This window comes from Tamandua tetradactyla, chromosome 16 (assembly GCF_023851605.1).
Source record: "Tamandua tetradactyla isolate mTamTet1 chromosome 16, mTamTet1.pri, whole genome shotgun sequence".
NCBI classification, from domain to species: domain Eukaryota; kingdom Metazoa; phylum Chordata; class Mammalia; order Pilosa; family Myrmecophagidae; genus Tamandua; species Tamandua tetradactyla.
Genome location: NC_135342.1, coordinates 72,252,037 through 72,275,387, shown reverse-complemented (window position 1 = coordinate 72,275,387; position 23,351 = coordinate 72,252,037). Strand labels below are relative to the sequence as shown.

At 38.9% G+C, this 23,351-nt stretch overlaps 1 protein-coding gene and 1 pseudogene across 1 annotated transcript in view; one reads left to right on the top strand and one right to left on the bottom strand.

The window, feature by feature from the left end:
* Positions 1 to 23,351, top strand: part of ADAMTS18 (ADAM metallopeptidase with thrombospondin type 1 motif 18) — a 159,656-nt gene that overhangs the window by 55,647 nt on the left and 80,658 nt on the right. The gene's annotated exons all lie outside the window — the stretch shown is intronic.
* Positions 19,045 to 23,264, bottom strand: LOC143658470 (ubiquitin-conjugating enzyme E2 variant 2 pseudogene; annotated as a pseudogene).

Below are 23,351 nucleotides of genomic sequence, written 5' to 3'. Positions count from 1 at the left end.
GGAACACTCTAAAATAATTACCTGCCGTTTGACATGACCAGATTCCAGCTTGTTTGCAGCAGACCTCTCCTAGCTTTCTTAAGACTGAGGGATCACGAATGCTTGGTCTCTAATCCTGCCAAATTTCTCTTCCAAGTATGTTCATGAAATGACATTTAATTCCTGCTTGGTAGGTAGAGCTCTCTGTTTTTAAAAGTGGCTTGCTGTCTTTTAGATTCAAAAAGAGAACAAAATATAAATGTGCAGGATCATGGTCAATTTGCTGGGTAAAAGTGATGAGAGGATGGTATTGTGTGTGATGGTTTCACCGCTGTATTTGGTGAGAGTTTGATGTGACGTCCAGTAGAACTTTCTGTGCCATCCGGGTCAGCAGCCTCTAGCCACGTGTGGCCACAACCAGGTGAAGTTTGGCTTGTACGACTGAGAAGCTGATTTTTTTTTTTTTTAAGAGAAATTGTGGGTTTACAGAACAATAGTGCATAAAATACAGGATTCTCTTGCACCACCCTATTATTACTATCTTGTATTGGTGTGGTACATTTGTTACAACGATTGAAGCACATTTTTATGATTGTGCTATTAACTACAGTCGTTGCTTTAACTGAGTGTTCACTGGGTTGTGCAGTTCCATGGAATTTTAAAAAAATGTTTATTGTTACCATATATGCAATCTAACATTTCCCCTTTCACCACATCCCAACATATATTTTAGTGCTGTTAATTACGTTCACAGAGCCATGCTACCATCACCAATATCCATTACCAAAATGTTTCTATCATTACAAATTTTTTAATGATTTTGAATTTTAGTCCCATTTGATTAATTAAAATGTGAGTTTAACTAGCCATATGTGGTTAGCGGCTACTGTTTTCAATAGAGCGGCTTGGTGGGTTGAAGGGATTGTTTGCAGGAAGTCAACAGGGTTAGAGGATTCTATATAGGTGGGGAAAAAATAAAAGAGACCAAAGCCTCTTTTTTACCTTTGGTTCATCCGCTTGCCTACAAAGGAGATCTGAGTACCATCCTTAAATTCTTTTCTCTACCCTTTCCCAATAGATAAGGCCTTGTCATTCTACCTTCTTAATTTTTAAGAATTTGTTTCCTTCAGTCCATCTGTACAACCACTGGCCTGGTTTCCATGTCTGTTCTCTCCTGAATTTCCAGAACTATCCTCAGTCCGTGTCTTCCTTTCAGTCCATCCTCTTGAAAATCCCTGGGACTCTGCATTTTTCTCAGGTTATATAGCTCAGAGTCCTTCGCTTGAATGAACAAACCTTTTCGTTTTCTTTCCCCTCACCAGTAAAATTCTGGCTATTCCTATATCTGCTGACTGTAAATTTTACTAACTTGATGCTATTTTTGCTTTGAATTACGTGAGGATACGTATTATCTTTTTAATGTTTAAGTCTTAAAGAAAAAAACAACACCAAAAACCTTCCACTTTCCACTCACTGTAGTATACACATGCCAGGGCATGCATCCCGCTATGCCTGGCAAGTCAAATAGCTGCAGGTATCTGAGCCTCTCTCTCTATTTCACCTTTGCTCCCTCACCTGGAGTTCTCCCCTCCCCCTCCCCCAGGTCTTGCTCACCTGGCTAATCTAACATCATTAAGGTCTAACCTTAGATATCACCTCTTCTAAGAAAGCTTTCCAAGAATTTGTTAGATGCCCCTTCAGTGGTCTCCCAAAGCTCCTTTGGAGGTGGGGGCTGTGTTATGGTGTTTTTTTAGCTATTGAGCTCCCAGATGGGGACCTGAGAACTCAAGGGCAGGGTGCAAAGCTGCTTCCTTCCTTATCCCCAGGGCTTAGGGCAGTGGCCTGCCCACTGTAAATACTCCATTAATATTCATTAATTTATGAATCTGACCCTCACCTACTATCGTGGGAGGAGTTTTTCAGGCCCCACCCCTTTGCCAAATAGATCAGTTGCAAACAAACAAAATAAAACCAAACCCTCAAATTGACTGTCATCTTATACACACTCTGTGGAATGAAAGAATGCAAAGGTTGGGATTCCCTTTTTATTTATCATTGAATTCCAACCTTGGGTCTGTACCTGATGGCATCTTTTCAGAGTTGGCTGCTGCTAGCTTCATTCAATGCTATGATCTTGTCACAAAAGCAGCATTTGGACATTATTCATTCAATCAACAGATACTCATTCAGAATCTGTTATGTATCAGGCACTGCTCTCTGTGCAAGGAAACTGGGGTAGAGGGCTGGATAAGAACACACAAGGTCCCTACTCTCTGCTCTCCCATAAGTTAATGGGAAAGATAAACAACCAGGCAATCAAGAAATAAGATAATTTTGGACAGTGAAGCAGCAAGTGAATTAGGCCAACCAGGAGCCCCCTGTGCGGCAGACAGTTCCAAGTGACTTACAGTATCACCATCTTAAAAGGTCAGAGCAAGCCTGCTTCCTTCACATATCTTCATTTTGTGCTGAAGAAACTGAGGACCGAAGGGTCAAGCAAATCACCCAGGTCACAACCCTTATGAGTAGTGGAGTCAGGATTTGAACCCAGATATCTGGTTCCAGTCTGTGCCATAATGACAGCCTTGCCAGCAGTGGTGAGTTAAAGTCAGGGAAGAATTTTCTGAGATGGTGACTCGAGCCTTGCAGAGCGTTCCTGGGGGAGAAAATATGGAAGTATAGGGTTGAGGTCCTAAGCCAGGAGCAGGTTTAGCAAGTTTAAGGAAAGGCAGAAAGGCCTGTCTGGCTGACAGGGAATAAAGGAAGTGGGAGGGAAGGGATTGGGGGATGAGGGAGGGGATGGTGATAAGAGATAAAACCCGTAAGAAGTCTTTCTCAAGCTGTGTAGATGAGCAGGCAACACCTGAATGAAGACAGCAGCCATCAGTTCAATACACGAGTGGGCAGAACAGGCAGGGTTCACCTGCAGTCCTGGGCGTTGATGGACATTGACTGTAATCTCAGGTCACATGTTATCTGAGCTCTGGTTGGAGAATCCAGTGAAACTTCTTGGCAGAAGTTAAAGAACTCAACATCATGCTGCTGATTGTCCGAATGTGATCATAGGAAGCCACTGATGTGCAGCCCATACTCCTCCCTTAAAGGAGAGATGTGACAGTGGAAGCAATTTATTTTCAAATGCTTTACATTAAAAGAAAAGAATGGGATGTGGATGAAATTGCAGTCTCCAGGCATGAGCTGCCAGTTCTGATAGAGCTGCCTTTGAGTGTACACTCTTTAGTACATTTGGATATCACTTCCAAAACTAAGTTGGCCATTTTTATGAACAATCTGGAAGCCTGGAATGTTGTTTTTCCCTAGGACAAGGGTGGACTGGGCCATCTTACATTCTGAACAACTTTGTAAACAGGCCCAGGACCAATGGCAGACATAGGACTATCAGCATCACATGGAAATGAGCCGGACTTTGTCAAGAAAGCCACTTCACATCTTCCTTCCTGCTACACCGTGTCTGTAGCAGAGAGAGCACCTACATGACAGTGAGCTGAGCCAAGGGAATCTATGAGAGCATGAGGAAAAACTTGGAAATCACTGCACACATTTAATTAATTCCTCCAGTTATGTGTTAGCGAGTTAACAGCATATGGGTTTGCCGAACATCCTGCCTTATTTATGTCTTTGTGAAGCTGAATCTGGAGGGAGGGTATTAGCATAATTTCATGCCAACGGCCCTTTGCTATTTTTTGCCCCTGAGCTGCCTCCTCCATCTCCAGCATCTGTTTGGAGTGATAATTTGGCCGTTACAGAAGGCAAGCATGGTTCACAGAACAGAAATGTTTATTTACCCATTTGCAGGCTTCTGTAGTTTGTTTCTGCATGAAGGCACCAAATACTTGCAAACTGACTGACTTCACAAGGTTAAATAAACTGTGCTTCTGCTCCAGCCTTCTAAGAAAGCTGTGTTTATCTACCTGCTTCACTCTAAGGGCATCCATTCATTGATCTCTTAATGAATGTCATCACCAAGCAATATGCTTTTCACGCACACCTTAAGTAATGCTAAGCAATGCTGGAAGATATAATTCTGTATTAGCCTCATTTTACAGGTGAGCAAACTAAAGCTAAGAAAAGTTACCCAAGAAGCCTAAGGTTGCACAGCTCTTAAGGAGTGGAGCCAGAGTTTGAATCTGATCTAGATGAAAGATCCCAGTTCTTTTATCGTCTTCTCAATATAGACCCTTCATACATACCCACAGATACTTTTTCCTCTATAATTACATTTGCATGTGACAAATCTGTGGGGTTAGCATTGGACAGGATAAGCAGGCAGATTTGAACGCAGAAAAGAGAAATGTTTCAGTTAATAAGAGCTGACTCTTATGTAAGAAATGCATCAAATATATAGTTGAATTAAGGCAGGGTCACAAAGTCATATTTCTACAGGCACCAGGCTAGGATGCAGTGAGGCACGCGGGGTGATGGGGATGGCTGGGGGCTACCATGAACTGGAGAGAATATGCCACATCCTTAAAAAGCAACCACCCCTTGGCTGATGCCTAAGGGTGGCACATACAAAACAGTTTCTACCTTTTCTTGAAAAATTGGATGAAATGACAATATTGCATTCAAATTCCTACCTTGAAAAAAATTTTTTAAGACTGAATGGACCAAACAAAACATAACGAGGGCTAGGTGAACCAGTGGGCATCCGTTCACAGCCTCTCTTCTACAAGATTGGTTTCAAACCCTAGCAATTCAGACTCGGGAAGTCTGGGTGAGTGTAAGTGTCTGCATCTTTAAGCCTGGTGTTCAGGCTTTGAGTTATAAGGGGAGAAGGAGAAATGAGAGAATAACAGTCCCTTCAGATAAGAGCTGTGGTAAAGCTACGTGTAGGGTGGAGAGCCCACAAGAGGGGCATGTAAATCCAAAGGACAAGTTACAGAAGGTATATTTTGTGTCTGATTAACTGGCTATATGTCTGCTCCAGTAATAGAAATCTTCCTCAAACACAGGCATCAATATCTTGCTTGTTTTTATGTCTCCTGGTTGAGGATGAGGTCTGAGACCCCTAATTGGCAGCCAAATATGCATATCCTCAAATACATTTTGCCTGGTGGGTGCCAGGTTCTCAAGAGAGCATACTGTCTTACACAAAAATTAAATTTATCATAGTGAGTAAACTTTCTGGCATCCTACGGGACAAAGAATAGAATTGCAGGCGCGAAAGTGCTCTCAAACCAGAGAGTCAACTCCCTTCAGTAAGATTAGAAAACTGAATGCTAAGTAAAAAAGATCTGCTACTAATAAGTTGTTAGGCTCTGGACAATGCCTTTGTTATTCCTGGATCCCATTTTCTTCCTCTGTAAAACTAGGGGGATGAGCTACACGTTTGCTAACATCCTATAATGCTATGATTATTTTCCTGGGTTTCACGTTAAGGTAGAGGATGAGGGGAACGGGAGAAGATAAATAACAGGCCAAGTGGGACCATCCATTTCCAAGGTGGCTGGTCTCTGGCTCTTCCATACCACCCTCGGGAGAGCTTGGGAAGTCCAGTCAATCACCGGGTCCCTTTGTGCGGCTGCCCAATAGGTTGACACCGCGTGGCGCGCTTCATCAAGTCTCTAAAGGCTGGTCACTGGCATGGCTTCCAGCTCCAGCTGTCTGTTTAACAAATGAATGCTGTCAGTTCCAAGGGAAGCAGGGTGGGGTGGGGAGCTTGACATAACCCATCACCACTATAGAAACAAGTGAAAACATATGTCTTCCTGATGGTGCACATCAGTGGGCAGCAGCCCGGGGTATGGAGGAGCATCATTTATACCAAAACTGATTGCTCTACTATCTCACAAATATAGTGGATGTGATCTGTGTAGCTCCAGCTGGGTTACAGGACCTGCATCAACTGCTCTTTCTTAGAGAGATTACCATTTTCAGCAAACACATGTTGAGAATCAACTTCATGTATTCCCTACTATCTAAACTCAGAAACCAAATAAATGTGGATAGTGGTAATTTAAATAGCAAGAAATACCAATAATATAATGATTATTGATCCTCAGATAGTGAGAAGTTAGAGTTTTTGCAGCAAGGATTACTAACCTTCTATCAAAATATTTATCTGAATTGATTTGGATATTGAGTTTGGATATGAAGAGTTCAATACTTGAATACCAATGTCTGTAGTATTTAGGATCTTTAAAAAATAAATCTGAAGCAAAGATGGCGTACTACAAAGAACTAATAAACGGGATGCTAGGTAATGTGTGTTTATATAATTTTTTACTCTTGTCTAAATTTTTGGCCTATTTCATGATAAAGCCAGGCAAAATAAGAAATGTCAAATTAGTGCATCCTTTGCTGCTACAAGAAGCAGAGTCCCTAAAATTTGGGAGCCAATCATTGTTTTCTAAAACTTAAAACTGTTATTGTGGCTTTTCCCTTCAAAACTTGCACCTTTCCTCATTGTACAAGAGTTTTAATATATGTTCTAGTTTGCTAGCTGCTGGAATGCAATATACCAGAAACGGAATGGCTTTTAAAAAGGGGAATTTAATGAGTTGCTAGTTTACAGTTCTAAGGCTGAGAAAATGTCCCAATTAAAACAAGTCTAAAGAAATGTCCAATCAAAGGCATCTAGGGAAAGATACCTTGGTTCAAGAAGGCCGATGAAGTTCAGGGTTTCTCTCTCAAGTGAGAAGGCACATGGCGAACAGTCAGGGCTTCTCTCTCAGCTGGAAGGGCACATGGCGAACACGGCGTCATCTGCTGGCTTTCTCTCCTGGCTTCCTGTTTCATGAAGCTCCCCAGGAGGCGTTTTCCTTCTTCATCTCCAAAGGTCGCTGGCTGGTGGACTATCTGCTTTGTAGTGTTGCTCTCTCTGAATCTCTCTGAATCTCTTATTCTCCAAAATGTTTCCTCTTTTATAGGACTTCAGAAACTAATCAAAACCCACTCAAATGGGTGGAGACATGTCATCCCCTAATCCAGTTTAACAACCATTCTTAACTAAATCATATCAACCAGGGAGATGATCTCATTACAGTTTCAAATATACAGTATTGAATAGGGATTATTCTACCTTTAAGAAATGGGATTTATGTTAAAACATGGCTTCTCTTAGGGGGCATACTTCCTTTCAAACCAGCACAATATATCTGCAGTGGCGGTCTGCCATGACTTTGGACTTCCACAGAATTATGTTTATTCCCTCATTCATTCAACATGATTTGAGTGTCATGTCGACATCACCTGGGTTCTAAGGGCACAGTATCAAGTATAACTTGATCTCTGCTTTGTAGGGCTTTGAGTTATAAGGGGAGAAGGAGAAATGAGAGAATAACAGTCCCTTCAGATAAGAGCTGTGGTAAAGCTACATGTAGGGTGGAGAGCCCACAAGAGGGGCATGTAAATCCAAAGGACAAGTTACAGAAGGTATATTCTGTGTCTGATTAACTGGCTATGTGTCTGCTCCAGTAACAGAAATCTTCCTTAAACACAGGCATCAATGTCTTGCTTGTTTTTATATCTCCTTTAGCACAGAACAGGTTACCTTATTTGTACTTAATTAAATCCACAAATATTTAGGGAGTGTCTACCATATGCCAGACAATGAGCTGGACACTGGGGATATGAGAAATTGAACAGGATTGACTCACATCCCAGTGCTTATGGAGCTACAGGAACAACAGATGCAAACACTGTGCAGACAGGTATAAAATGGATCATTAGATAATAGAGACTGGATAAAAAATAGAGCTTTGTTTTGCTAAGATGTTTGGAGAATGCCTTTTCAAGGTGACCTTTGGACAAAAACCCATGAAATCGTTATTTAGGGGAAGCACATTCTAGACATAGGAAGCAGCAAAGGCAAAGGTCTTGAGGCAGGAGTTTGGCTGCCTATTTATGGATTAGCAGTGAAGCCAGCATAACTAAAGTGCAGCAAAAAAGGCTGAGAGGTAGGAAATGGCTGAAGGAGGTAACAGGGGACTGGAATTGGACTGGCTGCACTGCAGAGTGGCTTGGAATCCATTTTTCTTGGTCTGGCATCTATTTTGTAATAATGGAACATGAATATGACCTGTTCAAAGTGATGCTTTAGAAAAATAACCCTGGAGTAAAAGAGGGTAGAGAGGAGATGAGATCGGAGGCCATTGATTTATTCTAGGCCAGGGGTTATGAATGACTAAACTGAAATGGAGACATAAGGAAGGACAGAATTAGGAGCTCAAGTGATACATTTTATATTGCAATTTGTCAACATTCTTAACCATATAATGCAACACTCAGTAGGATGTTGTTTGAAGGGAAGGAAAATTGGAGATTGGGAACACAGATTTAGGTGCTGAAAATTGTATTAGAAAAGCCAATTTAGCTTTATATGAATTATGATCATCTCCTCCTGGACATTCAGGGCCCCCCTTTCTGAGGATGCTGATACATGAAGTGGAAGGATGGTTATTAGCAGACATTGCACCAAAGCCTGGGATGATCCAGGAAGAAAGGGTGGTTGCATGGTCCCATGTGAAGTTTGTGGAACATCTGGTTTCCCTTAAATGTAGCCATGCTAGTTATTTTATTTTGTCACTCACAATTAACAAATAGCCATTATGGTGGTCATATGTTTTACAAATGATATCTTTCAGCTTCCTTTGAAATTATCAAATTGTCAAGAAAAGTCTGGAGAGAAGAGGGTCACATGGTACAAAGGTGGTCAGTGTCAAATGACTCCTTCCTTAGTCTTCATTGATTGAGAAAGTCTTCAGGACCCAACAACTTTTTGGGGTCATGTAGCTTTGACATCTGTCAATCTTGTTGATTGTCAGGGTATATTTGGCTATCTGGGGGAGATGGAAAGATGTTTTTTTCCCCTCCTTATTCGATGTATATCTCTTCCCAAAAAAGTATGGAATACCTATGACATACAGGACATGAGAAGCTATTGCAAAGCAGATTAGGTCCAGCCCTGCCCTGAGAGTACTTACAATACACGTGAAGGGAGAAGAGGAGTGCACTGAAGGGTGAAATCTGAATTTGATTAATCATGACCAGTAAGGCCATATATAATAAAACAATTGAGCCGCTTATCTTTGCCTTCATGGAGAGCCTTTCTCAAGGAAGATTAAATCTACTTTTTGGTGTGGAAATTGAGAGGTGACACCAAATTATGACCTAATGATTTTAATGCCACTTGCCCAGCCTTCACTTCTGAGAAAGACCACATCTGTGTCTTACTGATCCATCTGAATTGGCAGGGAATGACATAGCTGGAGTTGACAGGAGACTAGGACCTAAATTATGCCAGCCAAGAAGTGGTTTAATTTTTTAGATCCACTATGTTCAAAAATTCCCATTCCCTCCTGCCCCCACAATAGTCATGTCCACTTTGGAAACTTTACCGACTCCCAATAGGATTCATGTTAAATATAGAGGTTAACAAAAGTACCTATCAAATAGAACTGTTGTGAGAGTCAGGTGAGATTTTGCAGATAGAAAGCTTTGCTCAGTTCCAAGTACACAGGAGACACTGGGTGAGACCAGAAAGGAAAGTGGGGAAAGAAGGAGAGAAACTCTCCAACATCTATTGATCATGATTAAAACACTTGGATTGATTTATGAATGCTCAAACATAGGTAGTGACTGCTTATAAAAGCTATGTATTATGAATATTTATGTATTTCATTTTTGAAATATTAAAATGTCTACAATGTGTTATGGTAAACATGTTAAGGGTAAACCTGTTATGGTAAACATGTTTTGGTAATCCTTGGGTTATGCAGCTCTCCAAGGTGGAATCCTTGGGCTATGCAACTCTCCAAGGTAGAAGAATTCTTGCTTTCTTTTCTGCCCTTAACATGTTTACCATAATAAACATGGTAAACCTATCATGTTATGGTAAACCTATTTTTGTATTCATTGTTCTAAAAAATAAACAGTTTTTTAGAATACATGCCCTTCTGAGAATGGATACAAGACGTAACTTGGACAGAATCTGCTTGTACCTCTGAAGCCAATGTTGAGTTGGGAACTGCTGTATTCTGATCTTCCTGGACTTGGACTGTTGAACTCATAAGTGTTTTTTTCAGATAAGAAAGGATATTAATAAGCTAAAAAATAAGTTTCAGCAATATGTTTATTAATATCTATTAAGAGCTGCTAAAATGGCATATTTTATACCAGTACAGATGGTTATAGTTTAAGAGCTTAAGGAAATAAAGTCTATTTGTCTTTGTGTCAGTTGCATAAACTATTTCATATGGCCAAAGCCATATTAGTTAATATTGTTTTAGTTGCAAGCATCAGAGCCAAATTTGGTTAGTATAAACGAAAGAAAAGGATAATTCGTTTTAAGCCTACTGGTATATTTGAAGAAACAGATGGACGTCCCAGAACAGGGAAGAAAAGAAAGCCAGCTCATTTCTACAGACTCCTGCAGCAGGATTTTTGGACATTTTTTTTAGCCCTTCTTCATCAGCATGACTCAAAGACATAGAGACTGAGTGCTTAGGGATTCAACCTGCTGAGCTGAGGTCAGGAGTCACTGATGATCAGTTTAGTCCTGTGGTGCAGCTAAAGGAACCACAGATAGAGAAGGTGCTAAATGAATATCTGTTGAGTAGCTGTGGAGTGACCTGCTCAGGTGTGCACTTGGTGAGGTGGGCCTTTACCTGTCTGATCTAAAAAGATGGCCAGCATGTAACTTGAGAGCTCCAGCCCATAATCATGGACTCGTCAGTCTTCTCCAGAAAACCCAAATCCCTTTCTCTCTCCCAGCAGCAACCATCTACTTTTCTTTAAGGCTGATTGAAAACATCCCTCTCCCCAGGATGCCAGCCAAACTGAAAAGAGACATACTGCTTCTTTTTTAATTTGGGGTAGGAGAATAGGAGATTGAGTCTTAAGAATAGACTAAGGCTGGATTTAAACCTTTGAACCCATGAACATTATGGATGTGAAATTAAGGGTCCCAAGAAGGGATGGATAAGAGATGAAACCAGTGATGCCATTCATTGATTTCTTTCCACCTGTCCCCTCTCTTTCTGATCCCTCACCAAACCAGACAAAAAAACCAAGACATAGAATCCTTGGGTTATGCAACTCTCCAAGGTAGAAGAATTCTTGCTTTCTTTTCTGCCATTAAATATCTTCAATTACATTTGCAAGAATTTCGTTAATCTCTCTTTTCAGGTCTTGAAGCCCAGTTTAGTTCTCTCATTGTCTTTCTCAGTAAACTAAAGAACAGACATAATGTTTCCGAAAATTTCAGGTGCATTTGAAGGGGAAAATTATACTACTTTTAGGAAAAGGCTCTGCTTATATCCCTCAAATAATCAATACAATAATTATAATAATAATAAATAGATATTGAGTGTTTTCTCTGTGCCAAGCACTGTTCTTAGTCTTTTAAATGGAACAATTCATTTAATTCCCCAAGGAAGGTGCTATTATCATTCCCATTTATGGATCAGGGTCCAGAGTATCAGAAAGGTTGGAAAACTTCCCCAGGGGATAAGGGAAATGGAGAGGAATACTCAGCCCCTACAGAATTGAAAATACTTTGTTGTTCTTATTTATTTCATGTCCCTTTCTCTAACCAGGCTGTGAGCAACTTTGGGATGTTGATAGTATCCAATTATTTTGGAATTGACTACGCCTGACATTTTTTTTGAATGAATATTAATGTGTCTACAAATCTTGAAAACATAAATCCCCTTCTAAATCATATTCTTATTGTGAGTCCCATGTGTAGTAATGTCGATATTAATGAGTGGATGGAAAATACCAGATCTTTGTTGAAATATGCATTTTTTTGTTTTTTCTCCAAAAGTGTAGGAGAATTTTTTTATCCTTTGGTGGTAAGAGGGAATCCTTAATAGACATCCCTTTTCAAAGCAAATGGTCATGTTTGAGGGCACATCCAAGTTGTCTATTAAATCATCTCTTCATGTATTACCAGGACACTTCAATATGACAAAAAAATTCTATTGAAAATGTTTACAACTATATATGGTAGAGAGAACTGAGGATGTCAGTGCTGGGCTCCTCTTGGGACATCAGATTCTGTCTGTTCAGTGTGCTTAGTGGTGCAAATGGTTTTGCTTGCTCTCACCAAATGCCAGGTGAACAATTTTTCATGTGCTCTGAAGTCTTGTTTTCTTCTTAGAAATCATGCTGGCTCTATTTTTTGATGTTAAACTTTATTGAGCATTTCACCACCCAGTGCAGTGCCTGATAAATAGTAACTTATTAAATCATTGCAAAACCCTGAGTTAGAACTACATCTATTCCCATTTCACAAATGGGGGTGGGGGTGGGGGTGGAATGCTGAATTTCAGAGTGCTTGCCTAGCCTGTATTTTGTTGATGATTTTTGCATCTAAATTCATGAAGAATATTGGTCTGTATTTTTTTTAATTGTGCCTTTATCTGGCTTTGGTGTCAGGGTGATGTTGGCCTCATAGAATGAGTTAGAAAGTATTCCCTCCTCTTCAAATTTTTGGAAGAGTTTGAGCAGTGTTGGTATTAATTATAATTGAAATATTTAGTAAAATTCTCCAGTGAAAGCTTCTGGTCTGGGAATTTTCTTTGCTGGAAGGTTTTTGATTACTGATTAAATATCTTTACTTGCTACTTTTCTATTGAGATCTTCTGTTTCTTCCTGAGGCAGTGTAGGTAGTTTGTGTGTTTTTAAGAATCTGTCCATTCCAACTAGGTAATCTAGTTTGTACCATTGTTCATAATATCCTGTTATAATACTTTTTATTTCTTTGTGGCCGGTAGTAATGTGCCCCATTTCATTTCTGACTTTAGTTACTTGTGTACCTTCTCTTTTATCTTAGTCAACATGAAGTTTGATCGATACTGTTGATCTTTTCAAAGATTGGAAACTTTTGGTTCCATCGATACTCTTGATTTTTTGAAATTCTCTCTTTTATTTATGTAGGATCTAAAGTATAGTATTTCCTTCCTTCTGCTCTTCTGCTTGTTTTGGGCTTAGTTTGCTCTTTTGGCAGATTCCTCAGTCATAAGGTTAGATCTCTGATTCTAAATCTTCTTTTTTAATATAAGCATTTAGAGCTATCAATTTTCCTTTCAGTACTACCTTTGCTGAATCCCATTGGTTTTGGTATATTGTGTTTTCATTCCCATTTGCCTTAAGATATTGGCTAATTTCCATTGTGATTTCTTCTTTGACTCATTGGTTGTTTAAGAGTGGTTTGTTTAATTTCCACATACTGGTAAATTTTCAAATTCTCTGTTATTGATTTCTAGCTTCATTCCATTGTGGTCAGAAAGATACATTGTATGATTTCAGTATTTTTAAATTTGTTGAGATTCGATTTGTGACCTAACATATGGTCTATCCTGGAGAATGATCCATGTGCACTAGAGAAAAATGTTTATTCTGCTGCTGTTTGGTGAAATGTTTTATTTGTCTGTATTTTGTCTTCCTGAATGCTAAACCAAATACCATGCAATGAATTGACTTAAAAAATGGGAATTTACTGGCCCATGGTTTTGAAGCTGAAAAACTAAGATCAAGGTGTCATCAAGGTGATGCTTTCACCCAGACTGTTGCTTTCTGGCAGTGGCTGCCAGCAATCTTTGGCCCTTGGCTTTTCTGTTGCATAGCAATACACATGGCATGGTGGCCTCTTCTGGTTTCTGTAAGTTTCATTGACTCCTGGCTTCTTCCTGTGGCTTTCTTTCTGTTTATCTGAACTTTATTCTGTTTCTAAAAGACTCGGGTAACAAAATTAGGACCTACCCAATTCAGCTGGTCCAAACAGTAACTGAAATAACCTCATCAAAAGGTCCTATTTACAAGGGTTCATACCTGCAGGACTGGATTAAGTTTAATGACATGTTTTACTGGAATACATAGCTTATCAGGTATGGGGTTTCTCTGTCACATGGAAAGGCACATGTTTGCATAAGGCTCTTCCTTATTCAAACATCTCTCTCAGCTTCTGTTTCCAGTGGCTTTCACTCTAAGCATCTGTAGTTCCTCACTTAGCTTCTCCAGGACAGACTCTGGGTTTCATCTCTTAGTTTAACATCTCCAAATAGCTTTGTCTCTTGGTTTCATCTCTTTCCCCTCTGGATTGGCGCTGAGCTCACTTTCTCTCTGTGAGCTCTTTTAAGGACTCCACTAAACTAATCAAGACCTACCTTGAACGAGCAGGGTAATATCTCCATCTAATCAAAAGGTCCTACCCAAATGTAAGTCTGTCGTCACAAGATTGGATTAGGATGAAAAGAACATGGCTTTTCTTTGAAAAGAATGTGGCTTTTCTTTTGAAAGAACATGGCTTTTCTTTAAAAAGAACATACTTGGTTTATAGTATTGTTCAAGTCTTCTATTTCCTTATGATAACCTGTCTGGGTGGTTTATCCATTATTGAAAGTAGTGTATCAAAGTTTCCTACCCTTAATGTAAGACCATCTATTTCTTCCTTCAAATTTGTCAGTATTTGCTTCATGTATTTTGGGGCTCTGCTGTTAGGTGTATATATATTTATAATAGTTATATCTTCTTGATGAATTGATCCCTTTATCAACAGTGACCTTCTTCTTTCCTTGTAACAGTTTTTGCCTTAAAGTCTAAAAAGAACAAGCTTTTCTTTGAAAAGAACATGGCTTTACATAACCACTTCAAACTAGCACAGTGGGTCTAATGGCACTGAACTCCTTCAGTTTATGTTTATCTGGAAATTGCTTAATTTCTCCTTCATGCTTGAAAGACAGTCTGATTGATCTGGTACAAATTCTTGTTTGACAGTTACTTCTTTTTTGCAGCATTTTAAATATTTCATCCCACTGCTTCCTTGCCTTCATGGTTTCTGATGTGAAATCAGCATTTAATCTTATTGGGACTCCCTTGTACATGATGCATTGCTTTACTCTTGCAACTTTCAGAATACTCTTTGTCTTTGGCATTCAATAGCTTGGCTACTACATGTCTAGACATGTCTGTCTTCAAGTTTATCCTGTTTGGGATTCATACTAAAGGAAGTTCTGTCAATTAAAAAATGAATTTTTTCTTTGAAAAATTACTAGATTTGATAAAAGCCATGGGGTAAAATGACGCCATCTGGCCCTGGGCTTTTCTTTGTAAGTAGGTTTTTCATGACTCACTGAATTTCTTTACTTGTGATTGGGTTGTTGAGGTTTTCTGTTTCTTCTTTAGTTAGTATAGGTTGTTTGTGTGTTTCTAAGAAATTGTCCATTTCATCTAAGTGGTCTAGTTTGTTGATGTACAGTTGTTCGTATTATCTGCTTATGAACTTTTTTATTTCTTGGGGTATGTGGTAATGACTCTCCTCTCATTTCTGATTTTATTTGTATGCATCTTCTCTCTTTTTTATTTTGTCAGTCTAGCTAAGCTTTGTTGATCTTTTTTTACCTCAAAGGGCCAACTTTTGGTTTTATTAATTTTCTCTCTCTCTCTCTTTTGTTCTCCAATTCATTTATTTCTACTTTAATCTTTATTTCTTTTCTTCTACTTACCTTAAGGTCAGTTTGCTGCTCTTCCTCTCATTTCTTCAATTTTTCAGTGAGGTCTTTGGCTTTAGCTCTTTTTTCCTTTTTAATGTAGTTGTTTAGAGCTATGAATTTTCCTTTTGGCAATGCCTTTGCTGTATCCCCTAAGTTTTGACACATTGTATTCTCATTTTTATTTTTCTCAGTAATGTACTGGTTTCTCTTGCTATTTCTTCTTTGACCCATCGACTCTTTAAGCATGTGTTATTTAACCTGCATGTGTTGGTGAAAGTTCCAGTTCCTTGGTGGTTATTGATTTCTAGCTTCATTCTTTTATGATTGGAGAAAGTGCTTTCAATAATTTCAATCTTTTAAAAATTGTTAAAAACATTTTGATGCCCCAGCATATGATCTATCCTGGAGAATGTTCCATGAGCACTTGAGAAGAATGTGTATCTTGAAATGATTTATATATATCTTCTAGGTCTAAATCATTTATCATATTATTTAGGTTCCCTATTTTCTTACTCATCCTCTGTGTAATTGTTCCATCTATTGAAGAGAATGGTGTGTTGAATTCTCCCACTATTATTGTAGAAATTCTGTTTTTCCCTTCTGTTTTGCCTGTGTTTGCCTTATGTACTTTGGAGCACCTTAATTGGTACATAAACATTTATGATTGTTATTTCTTCTTGGGGAATTACCCATTTTATTAGTATATAGTGTCCTTTGTCACTTATGACATCTTTGCATTTAAAGTCTATTTTATCTGCTATTAGTATAGCTATCTCAGTTTATTTATTTGTTTATTAATTTTGGTTATTGCTTGCATGGACTATCTTTTTCCATCCTTCAATTTCAACATGTTTGTATTTTTGGGTCTAAAATGAGTCTCTCATAAACAAACAGCATATAGATGACTCATATTTTTTTTATCTATTATGTCATTCTGTTTCTTTTTATTGGGAAGAATGTTCCATTAATGTTCAATATTCTTACTGTAAAAGCTATCTTTCAACCATTTTACCCCATGGCTTTTATCAAATCTAGTAACTTTCTCTGTATATACCCTTTTAGTTACCCCTACTGATAATTATCTTTCTATACTCTCCTACAAACCTCTCTGTCCTGTCTTCGTTTTTCAGTTGACAGAACTCCCTTTAGTATTTCTTGCAGAGAAGGTTCCTTGTTAATAAATTCTCTCAGCATTTGTTTATCTGTAAAAAATTTAAACTCTCCCTTTAAACTTTTGAAGGATAGCTTTGCTGGATAAAAAATGCTTAAAGCTGGCAATCTTTCTCTTTCAAAATCTTAAATATATCATAAGTCTGTTTGCCAGTTTGAAAATATTAGGTACCTCAGGAAAAAAAAAAAAAGTGTTTTAATCCTGATTCAATCTTGTGGAAGCGGCTAGTTCTTTTAATCCTAATTCACTACCCTAGGGCAGAAACTTTTGATTAGATTATCTCCACAGAGATATGATGCACCAAATTATGAGTGTAACCTTTTGATGAGATGGAGATGTGACTCTGCCCATTCTAGGTGAGTCTTGATTAATTTGCTGGAGTCCTTTAAAAGAGGGAACATTTTGGAGAGAGCTGAGCTGACGCAGAAGCCAACACTTGAATTAATTTTTTATAGGGTGTGAGATATGGATCCTCTTTCATTCTTTTGCATGTGGATATCCTGTTCTCTAGGCACCATTTATTGAAGAGACTATTCTGTCCCAGGTGAGTTGGTTTGACTGCCTTATCAAAGATCAAATGTCCATAGATGAGAGGGTCTATATCTGAACACTGTATTCGATTCTGTTGATCAATATATCTATCTTTATGCCAGTACCATACCATTTTGACCACTGTAGCTTCGTAATATGCCTTAAAGTCAGATAACGTGAGACCTACAACTTCATTTTTCTTTCTCAGGATATTTTTAGCTATTCAGGACACCCTGCCCTTCCAGATAAACTTGGTTCTTTTTTTTTTTCTATTTCTGAAAAGTAAGTTTTTGGGATTTTAATTGGTATTGCATTGAATCTATAAATCAATTTAGGTAGAATTGACATCTTTACTATATTTAGTCTTCCAATCCATGAACACAGTATGTCCTTCCATCTATTTAGGTCTTCTGTGATTTCTTTTAGCAATTTCTTGTAGTTTTCTTTGTATAGGTCTTTTGTATCCTTAGTTAAATTTATTCCTAAATATTTTATTCTCATGGTTGCCATTGTAAATGGAATTTTTTCTTGATTTCCCCCTCAGATTTTTGATTACTAGTGTATGGAAACACTACAGATTTTTGAGTGTTGATCTTGTAACCTGACACTTTGCTGTACTCGTGTATTAGCTTTAGTAGTTTTGCTGTGGATTTTTCAGGGTTTTCGACATATAGTATCATATCATCTGCAAATAGTGAGAGTTTTACTTCTTCCTTTCTATTTTGATGCCTTGTATTTATTTTTCTTGTCTAATTTCTCTGGCTAGAACTTCTAACACAATGTTGAATAACAGTGGTGTTAGTGGACATCCTTGTCTTGTTCCTGATCTTAGGAAGAAAGTTTTCAGTTTTTCCCCATTGAGGATGATGTTAACTGTGGTTTTTCCATGTATTCCCTTTATCATGTTGAGGTACCTCCCTTCTATTCCTATCCTTTGAAGTGTTTTCAACAAGAAAGGATGTTGAATTTTGTCAAATGCCTTTTCTGTATCAATTTTCTTGTGTTGAACCACCCTTGCATACCTGGGATGAATCCTACTTGGTATAATTCTTTTAGTGTAATGCTGGATTCTATTTGCAAGAATTTTGTTGAGGATTTTTTCATCTCTATTCATTAGAGAGATTGGGCTGTAATTTTCTTTTCTTGTAATATCTTTGGCTTTGGAATGAGGGTGATGTTGGCTTCATAGAATGAATGAGGTAACCTTCACTCCACTTCAATTTTTTTGAAGCATTTGGACAGGATTGGTACTAATTTTTTCTTGAATGTTTGGTAGAATTCACATGTGAGGCCATCTGGTCCTGGGCTTTTCTTTTTTGGGAGCTTCTTGATGACTAATTCAATTTCTTTATTTGTGTTTGGTTTGTTGAAGTCATCTATTTCTTCTCGAGTCAATGTTGGTTGTTCATGCCTTTCTAGGAAGTTGTTCATTTCATCTACATTGTTTAGCTTAGTAGCATGAAGTTGTTCATAGTATCCTCTCATTACCTCCTTTATTTCTGTGGGGTCAGTGGTTATGTTTCCTCTTCCATTTCTGATTTTATTTATTTGCATCCTCTCTCTTCTTCTTTTTGTCAACCTTTCTAAGGGTCCATCAATATTTTTGTTTTTCTCATAGAACCAACTTCTGGTTTTGTTGATTTTCTCAATTGTTTTCATGTTCTCAATTTCATTTATTTCTGCTCTAACCTTCATTATTTCTTTCCTTTTGCTTGCTTTGGGGTTAGTTTGCTTTTCTTCCTCTAGTTCTTCCAAGTGGAAAATTAATTCCTTGATTTTGCTCTTTCTTCTTTTTTGATATAGGCATTTAGGGCAATGAATTTCCCTCTTACAGGTGATGTTTACCAGCTGGAATTCTTCTACTTGATGTATAGGTATTCTGCATTGTGATACTCAATCCAGACATTAACATGAATAGAAGATTGTTGATATAAGACAAGTTTGAGATCCACTAATATTAATCATTGTATGTCCTTCTGGTGACTGTGGTAGCTTCATATTTTCTTTAGACTCATTAGACGTCTTAGCTCTTGAAGTACAACTTTAATGCTATATGAATTTTGCCATTTTGCTAACATTACTATCTCTGTGCATCCACCATCCCACTAGAATTATTTATTCCATTCATATTAATTTTTGTTACAAATCTAACTGATGGAGGGGCTTCTGGGCATTTAGGTCCACATTCTACTTTCAGGCTATATATTCTAATCTTGTAATTTGTCCTTGGTGGCCCAATTATCACGGCTATCCACCTTGTAAGTGTCATATCTTCATCATCTTCCATGCCTGAGCTAACAGCACCATCGCCTATTCCTTTTTGTCCTTCTTTAAGTTCTTCCAACGTGCAAAAATTATGAGGAACTTTAACTCCAAATGTAGCAAAGACAGTCCTCAGGGAGAAATTTATAGCTCTAAATGTCTGTGGAGACCACCATCTTCTCCTACAGCCCAATGAAGCCACTTTCCTATCTTTTTTAAACCTATGTTTCCTTGATCAGCCCTCCCCTGGTTACTGTAACCCTTTTTCTGTTTCTAGAGTTTTGAGGAAGATAGCTCTGTCAGTTTTTGCTAGTTGCTCAAAGCTTCTGTGGGGAAAAGGTACCCTGGCATCTTATGCCCCCATGTTGTTCAACTGGAAACTGCACACACTGAACCTTTTAAGATGAATTGTGCACACATATCACTGCCTGAGTCATCAAATACTTCTGGACTCTCCAGTCTTCATATTTTTTCTGTAAAATCTAAAGCCCTTATGGAATAAAAATATGACCTTTAGGGAAGGGTTTTAAAAGGTAAAGTCCTTTGCGAATTATTGTGGCCATTTTAATCTAAAATAGGACACAGTAAAACAAATAAAACAGTCTCATATTTATCTCCTTTGCTAAGCCATAACATGAAAAATATTATGTGAATAGAATATTGACTCTTGGTCAGCATCCATTTAATTTTTATTAGCAGCTAAATTATGTGACCCTTTGTATGTCTTAAAATTGGTAAAGGTGGAGGGAGAGAGCACTGCGTGTGGGAAGATATTATTTTGAGGTGATCCTTCAGCACAGCATCAAGTAGGGGGTTCAGTCTATTGAGGCAGGAGTGCCCCTGGGTGGAGCAGTTGGAAGAGCCGATCGCATCATTCAGCTCTTTGCACCCACTCCTCAGAGGACTTGGGGACTTCCCTGTCTTTCTCTATCCTAAGGGAAGCCTAAGGATGCCCACTTCTTAACAGCCCACTGGGTCTCTTTGCTTTGTCCTTCCTCTGCCTCTCTTCCAGCCTTTTCCCTTCTTTTTAGGTCTGAGCTGTCAATTTCTGGCTTCCCTCCAGGCTTCCCCTGTGTGAACCTGGAAGGGGTTTCTGGCATCAATGAAAATGTCCATCCTCAGAAAAGCATGTCTTGATGATGTCGCACTCTGAAATTAGCTCCAATGCCACACTTACCCTTCCTGTTATTTTTCTCTATAATAGACTGTTCTTTTTCTTCATATGCTGTACCAAGGAATATCTATTCCCATTTGTGATATTTACTGCTTTAATCCCTGCTCCCCCCATTTGACTGGAAGCCACGTGAAAACACGTATCTGTCTCGCTCACCACTATTTAGTCAGAATATCGCATGTGATCAGTAACTCAAGATAGTTCAAATAAATAAGCAGATGGCTACTTTTGAATGCACTTCAGACTATGAAGTGTATTTATTTGGTTAGATTCTAATGCCTTCCAACAAATGAAAGCAAACCATGAAAGAATATTTTTTTCTTTAACATCTAGCTCTGTAAAATTCTTGGGGTTTTTTCCTCCCCTCTCCCCCAAAACAGACTTATAGATTCTTGTGCTGGACACTTTGAACTGAAAGATTGGGGTTATGTGATTCCAATGCATTTTTCCCTATATAGGTTGACACTTTCTTATTGCTTTCTCAGCATGAAAGTTTTCACTATGCATTTGAGTTGCCTAAAGTTTTCATGAAATAGGGAAGAAAATAGAAAGCCTCCGAACTGGTTAGTCCAGTTAAGGCACTTCAGTGACTTAAGCCTTTGATATTAGTTGAACAAAGTAAGGAAGTTAGGAAGGCTAGAGGGCTTTTAGAGATCGTTCACTCCCCTCCCCTGCCTTTAACTGTTCCTTCTATCTGTTGGGGACATGGTGTCCTTTGTCTTCAAGTTGCTTGGAAGAGCGGAGGTCACAGATGAGAGGGCCAGCCAGGGAAGGGAGGACATTTTTAGCTCTGTTTCACAATGGGATTTTCCTCATAAGGAAGCTGTGAGGTTTAGATAAGGTATTGCATGCGGTGTTCTTGCTTTTACACCTGAAATATAGAAAGAGTTTATGTTTTTTATGATCTTGAACACATCCCTTTTCGACTCTGGTTTTCCCCACTGTAAAGCAAGGGAATGTGGCGTGCCTTCAGAATCCCTTCCACTCTGAGATTCTTTAATTCATGCAGTCAACCAATATTTGTAGACTAATAAACACACATATTTATACAGTGATAGTATGTGCCAGTGATACCACGTAGCAGACACCAGGGGGTACAGATGGGGCTCCTGCTGTCATGGAGAGCACATTGTAAGTGGGTGAGAAGGTGCCAGGAGGGGGCTGCAGAGAATGGTCGAGAATAATTGCTGTAGTTTATGTTTGTTTTCTTTATAGCAGATAGATATAGAACAAATCAACGGTGGCCTGAGATTATTTGCAAGTAAATTGGGAGTCATTTTAAATATCTTTTAAGCTGAGATGTCAATGATGAGTACCAGAAAGTCCAGAGCAGATGGGAGGGTACAGGTGCAAGAAAAAGGGTGTGTGCACACCTCAGAAGATGAAAGAACTCAGAGTCGAGAAATGAGAGAGTTATCTTTTTTTTAGAATGGCCAGAAGGAGGGGGAACGGGAGCAGCTAAGGCTGACCTAGGTCTGTAGGAGGCAGACTGGACAGGGCCCTGTGGGCCGGGAAAAGGGATTTGGATTTGGGATTGAGGGTGGAGTGCCCAAAATGAGTTGACTCATGTTTGGAGAGGACTCTGGCTGATGTAGGGAGACCTGACTGAAGAGGAGAGGGGAGGTTTGAAACACTGGATGGAAAGTGTCTAAATGAGAGATGGAAGTCTCTGCTAACATGGCCGTGGCTATCATGAAGGTAAAGAAGGCTGGGCTGCTCCTCCTCTGAGATACATCTTGGAGATTTCGTAGACAGGATTTCCGAGATTGTGGGGGTTTACTTACTTAAATTTCAAATCTTGTTTGTCAGTTTTTCTTCCCATACTTTGCACGAGGATATAAATTTTGACTGTTTCACTGGCCTACTGTGTGCCTCTTTTGTTTGTGTCGATGCCTGGAAAAGGGCTGCCATGAATTAGATGTTCAATGTGTGTTTGCTGAAGGAAAGTGTTTATCTTTGTCTCCAGATGTTAGACATCCTGTCAGTGCTATGGCCGATAAGACGGTCTCTTGGGGGGCATGCGAGGGGGGTTCAATGGTAGAATTCCCACCCGCCATGTAGGAGATCTGGGTTCAATTCCTGGCCTGTGCAGTTCCTCAAGAAACAAACAAGCAAAACAAAACAAACAAAAAACCAAACAAAGAAAAATTCAATAAATGGTGCTGCGATAATGGGATACTCAAATGGAAAAAGAATGAAATGTGACCCCTGCCATACAGTATACAAAAAAATGATAGTCTCTTGACTGATACCTGAAGTGGAAGGAAAATCAGGTCCAAACCACATTTTCTGGGGCTTCTTTTAAGAATTAGAAACTGATCCCTGATATAGGCCAAAACAGGACCTGAAGGCAGTCCCTCTGATATCACCCATCCACTCCAGTGTCTCTGTGTCCCTATGGTACCTCACCCTTACCCCAACACCCCATTTAAAATGTTGTACCATATTTGTATACTTATGTAGATGTATCTTCCCAGTAGATCACATGTTCCATCTGTGGATCCCCTGTACAGCTGCCTTCCCTGCACTTAGCTGAGTACAGAATATCCAGAGTATCCATATACTCCATATTTATTTGTTGTTTCAGTCACTCGTCAATGTCAACAGAGTAGCTGCTCAAAGTATGTGGCTTCTACTGTTGTTACCTTATTTTATCTCACCTTGTAAGGTAGTCAAGAATTATCTCCATTTTGCATATGAGGTAGATGAAGCCTAGAGCCCTGGTTCACAAACTTATTGTATGTTGGAATAGTTACCTGGGGTGGAAAAGTGGAAG